Genomic DNA, 9536 nt, shown 5'->3' on the forward strand with positions numbered 1-9536 from the left:
GGCACTTCAAGAAAGTAACAACAGGGTTTCTCTTTAGTTATTCATGTGCTTTGGGGGGAAAACTGCTGTCTGGCTTAGCAACATGAAACCTCTTAATTCTGGCAACAAGGAGTACCTGGCACCTTAATGGAGGTGAGAAACCACTTCCAGAAGGTAACAACAGGCTTCCTTTTTTGTTATTCATATACTTAGGGGAACAAACTGCTGTCTGGCTTGACCAAGTGGGACCTCTTAAGTCAGGCAACAGGGAGGTCTGGGCACTTCGAAGGAGGTGAAAAGTCACCTCCAGAAGGTAACAACAGGCTTCCTTATTGGTCATTCATGTACTTTGGGAAAAAAGAAAAACAAACAACAACAAACCACAATCCTGCAGTCTGTGTCGACCATGTGGACCCCTACCTCAGGCAATAAGGAGATCACAGGCACCATGTCAGAGGTGATAAGCCGCTTCCAGAAAGTAATAACAGGTTTCATTTTTGGTCATTCTTGTACTTTGGGGTCTAACCACTGTCTGCCTTGACCAAGTAGGACCTCATGACTCAAGACAGAGAGATTTTCTGGACACCTTAATGAAATTGAGAAGCAAATTCTAGAAGAGAAAAACAAGATTCCTCCTTGGTCATTCATGTAATTTGGTGAAAACTACTATATAGCTTGACCACGTGGTTCTCCTTAACTTGAGCAATAAATAGGTTATAGGGGCCTTGAAGGAAGTGAGAAACCACTTTCAGAAGGTAAGAACAGACTTTTTCCTTGGTCATTCACATAGTTTGTGGGGGGGAACCTTCCGTTTGGCTTGACCAGGTGGGAGCCCTTATCTAAGAAAACAGGGAGGTCCTGGGCACCTTGAAGAAGGTGAGAAACCACTACCAGAAGATAACAGGCTTCCTGCATGGCCATTCACATACTTTGGGGGGAAAAACGGCTGTCTAGTGACACCACGTGAGACTCCTTAACTCATGCAACAGGCAGGCCTTTGGCAACTCTAAGGAGTTGAGAAGCCACTTCTAGAAGGTAACAACAGGCTTCCTCCTTGGACATTCACATACTATGGGGGGAAAACTGCTGTCTGGCTTGACCACGGGAGACCCTTAACTCAGGTAACAGGGAGGTCTTGGGCACATCAAAGGTGTTTAGAAGCCACTTCCAGAAAGTAACATCAAGCTTTCTCATTGGTCCTTCATGAACTTTGGGGAAAGGCCTGCTGTCCTGCTTGACCACGTAGGACCCCCTTACTCCAGCAACAGGAAGATCCTGGGCACCTCTAAGGAGTTAAGAAGCCACTTGCAGAAGGTAACAACAGGATTCCTCCTTTTTCATTCCCATAGGTTGGGGAAAATTCTGCTCTCTGACTTAACCATGTGGGATCCCTTAACTCAAGCAACAGGGATTCTTTTGACACCTGGATGGAGGTGAGAAGCCACTTCCAGAAGGTAACAACAAGATTCCTCCTAGGTCATTTTTGTACATTGGAAAAACAAACAAAAACTGCTGTTTGACTTGGCTTTGTTGGACTCCTTAACTTAGACAACAGGAAGGTCCTAGACACCATGATAGAGGTGAGAAGTCACTTCCAGAAGGTAATAAAAGGCTTCCTCTTTTGTCATTCAAGTATTATGGGGGGAAACTGCTATTGCTTGACTATGAAAGGACCCTTTAACTCAGGTAACAGGGAAGTCTGGGCACTTCGATGGAGGTGAGAAACCAGTAGGTAACAACATACTTCCTCCTTCGTCATACACATTCTTTGTAGAAAAAACTGCTGTTGCTGGACCAAATGGGACTCCTTAATTCAGGCAAAAGGGAGGTTCTGGAAACCTTGAGGGAGTTGAGAAGGTACTTCCAAAAGGTACCAACAGACTTCCTGTTTTGTCATTCACTTACTTTGTGGAAAAATGTGCTGTGTGGCTTGACCACGTCAACCCCCTAAACTCAGTTAACAAGGAGATCCTGGGCACCTTGAAGGAGGTGAGAAACCACTTCCAGACGGCCACAACAAGCTTCCTCATTGGTCATTAATGTATTCGGGGGGAAAAAAATCTGTAGTCTGGCTTTATCACCTGTGATCACTTAATTCAGGCACCAAGAAGGTCCTGGGCACCTGGAAGGAGGTGAGAAACCAATTTCAGAAGGTAGTAACAGGCTTTATCCTTGGTAATTCATGTACTCTTTGAGATTGTTGTTGTTATGTGCCATCGAGTCGCTTGTGACTCATAGTGACCCTATGTACAGCAGCCTTAAACTCTGCTCTGTCCTGTGCCAATCGCACTGTCTCTGATACACCCATCCTGATTACCCCAGTCACTGAATCAATCCACCTCATAGAGGGCCTTCCCCTCCTGCGCTGCACCTCCACCCTACCAAGCATGATGTCCCTCTCCAAGGACCGGTCCCTCCTTACAACATGTCCAAAGTATGTGAGATGGAGCCTCAGAATCCTTACCTCCAGAGAGCCGCTTGGTTTAACCCTTTCCAGGATGAATCTGTTTGTCTTCCTAGTAGTCCATGGTACCCTCAATACTCTTCTCCAGCACCATAGCTCGAAGGCATCAATTCTCCTTCTATCCTCATGTACTTTAGGTGAAAAAAATAAATTTCTGTCTGGCTTGACCACCTTGACCCCTTCACTCAGGAAATAGGGAGTTCCTGGACTCTCAATGGAAGTGAGAAGCCACTTCCATTAGGTAACAACAGTATTCTTCTGTGGTCATTCATGTACTTTGAGGAAAAAACTTTAGTCTGGCTTGACCACTTGGGACTCTTTATCTCAGGCAATAAGGAAGTCCCAGACACTGTGTCAGAGGTGAGAAGCCACTTCCAGAATGTAAAAACAGGTTTCCTCTTTGGTCATTCATGTACTTTTTGGAAATAAAATTCTGTCTGTCTGGAACATGTGGAACTCCTAAACTCAGGTAACAGTGACACCTTGAAGAAGGTGAGAAACCATTTTCAGAGTGTAACAACAAACTGCTTTTTTGGTCGTCATTGTACATTCGGGAAAAAACTGCCATCTGCCTTGACCACATGGGACCCCTTAACTCAGGAAACAGGGTGGTCCTGGCCACCTCAAAGGAGGTGAGAAGCCACTTTCAGAAGGAAATAGCAGGCTTTCGAGCTTTGAGAAAAGAACTGCTGTGTCGCTTGACCATGGGGGATCCAATAACTCAGGCAACAGGGCAGTCCTGGGCACCTTGATGGAGGTGAGAAACCCCTTTCAGAAGGTAATAACAGGTTTCTTTCTTGGTCATTTCCATATATGGGGGAAAATCTGCTGTCGGGATTGACATTGTTGGACTCCTTAAGGAATAGGTAGGTCACTGGTACCTTGATGGAGGTGAAAAACCACTTACAGAAGGTTAAAATAGGCTTCCTCTTTGGTAATTCACATAGTTTGGGGGAAAAGACCCTCCTGTCTTGCTTGACCACGTGGAACCCCAAGTCTCAAGCTATGAGGAGGCCATGGGCACCTCGATGGAGGTGAGAAGCCACTTTCAGAAGTTAACAAAAAGCTTCATTCTTGGTCCTTCATGTACTTTGGAGAGAAAACAAACAAACAAAAAACCAAAACAAACAAATGAATGAAACAAAACTCAACCTGCTGTCTGGAATACTTCAGTATTATCAGGGAGGTCCAGGCACCTCAACGGTGGTGCTAACCCATTTTCAGGAGTTAACAACAGGCTTCCTCCTTGGTATTCATGTATTTGGGAAACAACTGCTTTCTGGCTGGACCATATAAGACCCCTTAATTCAGGCAATAGGGATTTCCTAGGCACCTTGATGGAGGTAAGACATCATTTCCGGAAGATAACAACAGGATTCTTACTTGGTCATTCATGTACTTTGGGTAAAAACTGCTGTCTGGCTTCATCATGTGGGACACCTTAACTTAGGCAACAGAGAGATCCTGGGTGACTTGATAGAGCAGGAAAGCCACTTCCAGAATGTAACAACAGGTGTCCTCCTTCGTCATTCACTTTCTTTGGGGGGAAAAAGTGCTTTCTGGATTGACTATATGGGACCCCTTACCTCAGGCAACAGGAAGTCTAGAGAACCTCAAAGGAGGTGAGAAGCCACTTTCACAAGGTAACAACAGGCTTCCTCCTTACTTTGGGGGTAAAAACTGCTATCTGTCTTTCTTAATCACTTGGGACTCCTTAAGTCAGGCAACAGGGAGGTACACCTCGATGAAGGTGAGAATCTAATTCTACAAGGTAACAACAGATTTCTTCTTTGGTCATTCAGATACTTTGTGGAAATAAAGTGCTGGTGGGCTTGACCACGTGGGACCCCTAAACTCAGTTAACAGGGAGATCCTGGGCATCTCAAAGGAGGTGAGAAACCACTTTCATAAATAAACAACAGGCTTCCTCTTAGGTCATTCCACAGTTTTGGGGAAAATCTGCTGTTGAGCTTGACAATGTGGGATCCCTTATCTCAAGCAATGAAGTTTCTGGGCACCTTGATGGAGGTGAGAAGCCACTTCCAGAAGGTAACAACAGGCTTCCTTCTTGCTCATTTACGTACTTTTGGGAAAGATCTGCTGTCAGGCTTGAACATGTGGAACCCCTTAACTCAGACAACAGAGATTTCTTGGGCATCTCAGTGAAGGTGAGAAGCCACTCCCAGAAGGTAACAACAGGAATCCTCTTTGGTCATTCATGTGCTTTGGGGGAAAAAAACCCTGTCGTCTGGCTTGGTCACTTGGGAACCCTTAATCCAGGTAACAGGGGGTATGTGAGCATCTTGATGGAGGTGAGAAGCCACTTCCAGAATGTAACAACAGGCTTCTTGTTGGTCATTCATGTATATTGGGGAGAAAACTGTTCTCTGGCTTGGCCACATGCAATCCCTTATGTCAGGCAACAGGGAAGACTTAGGCACCTTGAAAGAGGTGAGAAGCCACTTCCACAAGGTTACAACAACATTCCTCCTTGGTCATTCCTGTACTCTGTGCAAAAAAAGAGCTCTCTGCCTTGACCACGTGGACCCCTTAACTCAAGCTACAGGGAAGGCCTAGGCTCTTCGATGGAAGTGAGAAGCCACCTCCAGAAGGTACTAACAGACTTCTTCTTTGGTCATTCACATACTTTTTGGGGAAAAAACAAACAAACAAAAAAACCCAGCTGTCTGGCTTGGCCATGTGTGACCCCTTATCTCAGGCAACATGGAAGACCAGAGCACCTTGACAGAATTGACAAGCCATTTCCACAAGGTAACAACAAGCTTCCTCCTTATCATTCGTGTATGTTGGGGAGAAACCTGCTGTCTGACTTGACCACGTGGGATCCCTAAACTCAGTTAACAAAGAAGTTTGGGGCACCTCGTGGGAGGTGAGAAATCACTTTCAGAAGGTAACAACAGGCTTCCTCCTTGTTCATTCCCGTAGTTTGACGAAAGTGTGGCTTTCTGACTTGAAAATTTGAAACCCTTTAACTCAGTCCACAAAGACATCCAAGGGACCTCCAAAGAGGTGAGAAGCCACTTCCAGAAAGTAACAACAAGCTTCCACCTTGGTAATTCACGGACTTTGGGGGGGAAAAACTACTGTCTGGCCTGACCTTGTGGGACCCTGTATGTAACTCATTCAACAGGTAGATCCTGGACACCTCTATTGAGGTTAAAAGCCACTTACAGAAGGTAACAAAAGGCTTCATCTTCATCATTCATGTAATTTTGTGGAAGGTTTGCATTCTGGCTTGGCCACGTGGAACCCATTGACTCAGGCAATAGGGAGGTCCTAGCACCTCAATGGAGGTGAGCCACCACTTCCTGAAGGTCACAACAGGCTTCCTCCTTGGTCATTCATTTACTTGGGGGTGGGGGTGAACAACAACAACGACTGTGTTGCTTGACCACGTGGGACCCGGTATCTCAAACTACAGTGAAGTCCTGGGCACGTTGACTGAGGTGAGAAGCCACTTCCAGAAGGTCACAACAGGATTCCAACTTGGTCAATCATGTGATTTGGCAAAAAACCCTGTTGTCTGGCTTGGCCACGTGGAAGCCCTTAACTGAGGCAACAATGAGGACCTGAGCACATTAGCAGAGGTGAGAAGCCACTTCTAGAAGGTAACAAGGGGCTTCCTCCTTGGTCATTTACATAGACTGTGGAAAAAACTTCTGTCTGACTTGACCAAGAGGGAGTCTGTAACTAAGGCCACAGAGAGGTTCTGGGCACCTCGATAGAGGTGCGAAGCCACTTCCACAAGGTAACAACAGCCTTTCTCTTTGGTCACTCCCATACTTTGTGGAAAAACCTGCTGTCTGGCTTGATGACGTGGGTCCCTGTAACTCAGGCCACAGAGAGGTCCAGAGTACCTTGAAGGAAAGAAGCCACTTCCAGAAGGTAACAACAGGTGTCCCCTTTCATCATTCCCATAGTATGGGGGGAAAATCTGCTGTCTGACTTGAATAAGTGGAACCAATTAACTGAGGCAACAGGGAGGTCCTGGACACCTCAATGGAGGTGAGCAGCCGCTCCAAAGCAACAGGGATTCCCGGGCACATTAATTTATTTGAGAAGCCTCTTCCATAAGGTTACAACAAGCTTTCTCCTTGGTCATTCACATACTTTGGAGAAAAGACAGCTGTCTGTGTTAACCACATGGGACCCCTTAACTCAGGTAAGAGGGAATTCCTGGCATCTTGAAGGAAAGAAGAAGACAGTTCCAGAAGGTAAGAACAAACTTCCTCCTTGGTCATTACCATATGGGGGGAGGGGGGGGAAATCTGTCTGTCTTGACCACTTGCGACCACTTAACTCAGGCAACCGGAAGGTCCTGGGCACCTCAATGGAGGTGAGAAGTCACTTCCAGAATTTTACAAAGGCTTTCTCTTTGGTCATTCATGTACTTTTTGGCAAAAACATGCTGTCTGCCTTGGCCAAGTGTGGCCCCTTATCTCAGGCAACATGGAGGACCGGAGCACCTTGATGGGGTTAAGAAGCTACTTCCAGAAGGTACCAACAGGCTTCCTCTTTGGGCAATCACATGCTTGAGGTGGGGGGAGTACTATTGTCCAGTTTGAACACGTAGGACCCAATAACTCAGCCAACAGGGATGTACTGTGCACTTCGATGGAAGCGACAAGCTACTTTCACAAGATAACAAGAGGCTTCCTCTTTGGTCATTCATGTACGTTTTGGAAATAAAGTGCAGTCTTGCTTGACCACATGAGATCCCTAAACTCAGTTAACAGAGGGGTCCTAGGCACCTTGTAGGTGGTGAGAAACAAGGTTCCAAAATTAACAATAGGCTTCCTCCTAGTCATTCCCATAGTTTGGGTAAAAATATGTTGTCTGGTTTTAATACATGGAACCCCTTAACTCAAGCAACAGGATGTTCCTGGGTACCCCGATAGAGGTGAGAGGCCACTTCCAGAAGGTAACAACAAGCTTCCTCCTTGGCCATTCATGTACATTGGGGGGAAATTGCTTTTTCTTGACTGTCTGGGACTCTTAATTCTGGGAACAGGAAGGTCCTTGGCACCTTGACTAAGGTGAGAAGCAACTTCCAGAAGTTAACAGGCTTCCTCAACAGGCTTCCTCCTTGGTCATTCATATACTTTGTGCAAAAATGTGCTGTCTGGCTTGACTATGTGGAACCTCTTAACAGGCAACAGGAAGGTCTGAGGCATCTTGAAGGATGTGAAAAGCCACTTCCAGTAGGTAACAACAGGCTTTCTCCTTTGTTACTCAAATACTTTGGGCAAAGATCAGGCAAGAGGGGTTTCCAGGGCACCTTGATGGAGGTGAGAAACCACTTCTCAAATGTAAAAACAGGATTCCTCATTGTTCATTCATTTACATGGGGCGGGGGGGGAAATACCTGATGTCTGGCTTGACCATGTGGGACCCCTTAACTCAGAAAACAGGGTGGTTCTGCACACCTCTATGAAGGTGAGAAGCCACTTACAGAAGGTAAAAACAGGCTTCCTCCTGGGTCATTCATGTACTTTTGGGAAAGGTCTATTGTCTGGTTTGACCACGTGTAACCCCTTAACTCAGAAAACAGGGATTTACTGGGCACCTTGATGGAGGTGAGAAGCCATATTTAAAAGGTAACAAGAGGATTCCTCCTTGGTCATCCATGTGCTTTGATGAAAAAAAAACAAAAACAAAAACAAAAACAAAAAACGAAAAAACAAACTGCTATCTGACTTGTTCACTTGGGAACCCTTAATTCAGGCAACAGGGATACCTGGGCACCTCAATGGAGGTGAAAAGCCATTTCCAGAAGGTAACAATAGGCTTCCTTTTTAGTAATTCCCATATTATGGGTAAAAAATCTGCTGCCTGGCTTGACCATTTGGGACCCCTTAACACAGGCAACAGGGATTTCTTCGGTACCTCGATAGAGGTCAAAATCGACTTCCAGAAGGTAACAACAGACCTTCTCCTTGGTCATTCGCATACTTTGGGTGGAAAACTACTTTCACTTGACCCCTTAATTCAGGCAACAGGGAGGTCTTTAGCAACTTGTTTGAGGTGAGAAGCAACTTCCAGAAGGTAACCACAGGCTTCCTCCTTGGTCATTCATGTATTTTGCGCAAAATAGTTCTGTCTGGCTTGACCATGTAGCACCCCTTAACTCAGGAATAGGAATGTCTGGAGCACCTCAAAGGATGTGTGAAGCCACTTCCACAAGGCAACAACAGAATTCCTCTTTGATCACTCCCATACATTGGGAAAAAACTGCTGTCTGGCTTGACCACGTTGGGACCCGGTAACTCAGGCCACAGAGAAGTCTGGGGACCTCGACTGAGGTGAGAAGCCACTTGTAGAAGAGAACAACAGGCTTCCTCCTTGGTCATTTACATACTTTCGGATAAACCTGCTGTCTCGCTTGACCAGGTGGGACCCCATATCTCAAGTTACAGAGAGGTCCTGCGCCCCTTGATGGAATTAAGAAGCAACTTCTAGAAGTTAACAACAGTCTTCCTCCTTAGTCCTTCATGTACTTTGGTGAGAAAAATTGCTGTCTGGCTTGACCACATGGGATTTCTTAACTCCGGTAACAGGGCACCTCGATGGAAGTCTGAAAGCATTTACAGGAAGTAACAGCAAGCTTTCTCCTTATTCACGAACTTTGAGGAATAAACTGTTGTCTGGTTTGACCACGCAGGATCCCTTAACTCAGGCAACACTGATTTCCTGGGCACCTCAATTGAGGTGAGAAATCACTTCCAGAATGTGACCACGTTGCTTCTCACCTTAGGAATTCCAGAGGATTCCTCCTCTGTCTTTCATATAATTTTGGGGGAAAACTGCTGCCTGGCTTAGCCAAGTGGGACCCCTTAACTCAGACAACACAGAGGACCTGGGCACCTTGAGGACGTGAGAAACCATTTCCAGAAGGGAAAACAGGCTTCCTTCTTGGTCATTCATGTACTTTGGGGTGGGGGTGGGGACGCTTTCTATCTTGATCACATTGGACTCCTTAACTCAGGGAACAGGGTGGTCCTGGGCACCTAGATGGAGGTGAGATTCCACTTCCAGAAGGTAACAACAGGCTTCCTCCTTAACCACTTCCACA

General features: G+C 46.0%; 1 pseudogene; it reads left to right on the top strand.

Moving 5' to 3' along the window:
* The first annotated feature begins 385 nt into the window (after positions 1–385).
* LOC102873234 overlaps positions 386–9536 on the top strand; it is a 35494-nt pseudogene continuing 26343 nt past the window's right edge.

Source organism: Elephantulus edwardii, unplaced genomic scaffold, assembly GCF_000299155.1.
Source record: "Elephantulus edwardii isolate Elephantulus edwardi_28Jun2011 unplaced genomic scaffold, EleEdw1.0 scaffold00435, whole genome shotgun sequence".
NCBI classification, from domain to species: domain Eukaryota; kingdom Metazoa; phylum Chordata; class Mammalia; order Macroscelidea; family Macroscelididae; genus Elephantulus; species Elephantulus edwardii.